We start from the raw sequence: 3,176 nt of genomic DNA on the forward strand, positions 1-3,176 counted from the left end.
ATTTTACATATATTTAAATATAGTATCTAATAGTTAAAGAATATTAGTACATGCAAAAAAGTATCATAATGAAAAAATTTAATGATACAAGTTAGTAAGAAGTATTTTTACATGTAAATCATCATTTCTGCACAAAATATCACCTATGTGAATTTACTGACCCTTTGTTTACTTGATTCTCAATTAAACACAAACCATAGAGACTCACTAAGTCAAAAATTCCTTATAGACACATCTTATTTTGGAATCTCTTCAAGTCTCAAATCAGGAAAACAGTAGCATATGGCTAGAAAGTCCACATCTCAAACTCTAACCACATGTAAGCCTCAAACAAAATAACTAATGAAAACAGTGGTCCTAAGCACTCAGAAAGAAGCATGAAAACTCAAAATGGTGAACTGACTCTTCTCACACACACACAAGAACCCAAGTCATCTCACAGAATGGCTTACTTGACCTGGGCGATGGCTCAATGTGAGTTGCCACACAAGTATCCGGACCAGAATTTGGATCCTCAGAAGTCATGTGCACCCAGAGTCATAGGAATACTATGACTCCAGTATTCCTATGGTGGGTGAGATGAGAGGCAGAGCCTGGAGAATCTCCTGGAAACTGAAGGTCTACTGGCTTGGCACACAAGCTGAGTAAAAAGAGCCTCCTTTACAAACATGGGAGAGGCAAGGGCTAACACCTATGGTTGACCTCTTTTTTCTGCACATGTAGCAACATATATCCTCTGGTACACAAGCACCATTCACACATATGCACACACACACACACACACATACACAGAAAAAATAAAAATGTGAGAATTTACTTTTTAAATTTAGCTCAAAAGAAAACCTTATTAAACTTCTTTATTGTTCTCACTGTTGAGATTACATTATTTTTGCATTAAGTGTTGAAATTAGGACATATAGCACTTGGTTTACTATATTTCATAAACAAATAATTGCTTTTATGTGTATATATACATGATTGCATGTATCTACCTATACACATATTTACATACTATTTTTAATACCATTTTCTTGTCTTCTCAAGATATCATATTACCAAGAAGTAAGCCCATCAAACTTGCTGAACTTCATTATATTAGAATTTTGAATTTATTTAGATACAAGATTATAAAAAAAAAAGACAATGCTACCTTTGATGGCCTGGTAAACATGTGGTTTGAGACAATAAACCTCTTCTGTAGGCTATTATTCAGTAAAGTTATTACCCTGATATATTTCCTGTTTCATTTGTTAATAAAGACAACAAATTTCCTGGTAACAAAAGAAAAATCCCTGACTATAGCATATATAATATATATATAACACTGCTAAAAGCCTGGAACCTCCCGGCCAGGTGAAGGTAATGGAGGAGTCAGAAAGTAGGACTCTGGTGAGGCTTTGAAGTCTGAGGATCTCAGGGCTTTCTAACTGTTCTGAAATGCTGATGATAACTTCTAAAATGTCCTAGAAACTTTCTTGCTCTTTCTGAGGGTGAAAGACTGCTGGCTATGGTGATTAACACCTGTAGCCTAACAGCAGAAGATTAAGCAATGTGGTCTTTGTTCTACCTCAGCAGGAATTGTTGGGCTCTATCCTTCAGCCTTCTACTCAGAAGTAGCAGGGAGAAAAACAGGATATTAACGAGCTTATTACTAAGTTGTCAAGAGTTTCCTATGAAAGCTATCTAAGAAGGAAAAGCAGAAAGATCCTAAGTGGAGAAAGGGAAAAATTCTTCTAAGTGGGGAAAGGTAAAAAGTGCAAGAGAGCAGGAGAGAGAGAGGAGGCATAGAGTGTGTGCCAGAGAAAAGAGAGAGAGGTAGAGTAAAAAGGAGAGAAGAGAGAAAGTAATAGTGCCCTTTCTCTGTTGTCTTCAGTACGTATACATCTTTTAGGATGCATGATCACATGTTACAAAGTTCATCACAAGTTCACACAAAAATCAAATCATAAATTGGAATATAGGTTTGCAACAGAGAATGTTTACATGCATATTCATTAGGAGTAATTATCTAGATAGTAACATCTATCACTTGTCTTCTCCACAGGTTGTTAGAAAGTTTAAAACCATAAGTAAGTTATAAGTGAAGTTTTGTATAGATAAACTCAGTCAATATTTTATCGTCTGTCCTAGCACCTATAATAAATCCTAGTTCCCTTTTTACAATCTTTGGTTAATTGTTTTACAACCTCTTAGAATGTGCTCTGAGTAGGAGAAAGTCTGGTTGCCATCTAAGAGCAATTAACTTGTGACACTTGGAAGACTGGCAGAGTTCTCATTGCAGATTTAACTATCAGAAAAGGACTTAGTAGGAGTCCCATTATAAAAGAGCTTAATACTTATAATTATAATTTTAGGAATTCTTGTAGGATCATCATTAAAACTGAAGTCATTTGTCTACATAACATCATTTTAAGACAGTACATTTTCATACATTTGCAGAGATCTGCTTCAAAGGGGTGTGCTATAACTTATTGGTTATTATATATGTATAATAATAACAGGAAAAGCATATTAATAGCAGGAATCTTTCCTAAAATTAATCCCCCACAGCCTTGCTGAATGGTGGGCTCACCTGTCACAGATTATATAATAATCCAAAGCAGGCATTTTAGGATAATCACCTGCTAGTATATTAGCTTGTCCCATTATGGCTCCTGACACAACACACTGAAAGTGTAATGAATATAATTAAGGAGTCAACAGCCACTTCCCAGCAATGGGTAAAGAGATACCTTTTTGTTGGTGTTGTTCTTATATCAGTCAGGAGCATAGCAGACAGCAGTCCTTTGTTCATCATAGTTTGATGCCTGGCTTGATGACCAAAGCTATTTTATGTTTACAACACATTATAACAATTAATTGTCCAGATGAATAGAAAAAAGTGTGCTTTGAAATTAAAGCATTTTTTTATCGAAGACATTATTATTTAGAATAAATGAAATTTATAATCCCAGCAATCTCTAGTAAAGAGAAAATGGGAAGTTCAAAGCCAACCTGTACTGTGTAAGGAAGGACACAGCATTAGAAACAAGGAAGACTGAGGAAGAAATGAAGAGAAAGAGAAGGGGGAGGAAATGTAGAAAGGTAGAAGGAAAGGAAACTGGTAGTTTGTATATGCTCAGCCCAGAGAGTAGCACTATCAGCCTTGTTGGAGTAGGTGTGACCTTGTTGGAGTA

At 35.5% G+C, this 3,176-nt stretch overlaps 1 non-coding gene across 1 annotated transcript; it reads left to right on the top strand.

Annotated features, from left to right (window-relative positions):
- Window positions 1-2,706: 2,706 nt before the first annotated feature.
- Window positions 2,707-2,849, top strand: LOC127665293 (small nucleolar RNA SNORA48). The gene has a single exon (XR_007973348.1). It is a non-coding gene; the product is annotated as a small nucleolar RNA SNORA48 (small nucleolar RNA).
- Window positions 2,850-3,176: the final 327 nt, after the last annotated feature.

The sequence above is a fragment of the Apodemus sylvaticus genome, chromosome 14 (assembly GCF_947179515.1).
Source record: "Apodemus sylvaticus chromosome 14, mApoSyl1.1, whole genome shotgun sequence".
Classification (NCBI taxonomy): Eukaryota; Metazoa; Chordata; class Mammalia; order Rodentia; family Muridae; genus Apodemus; species Apodemus sylvaticus.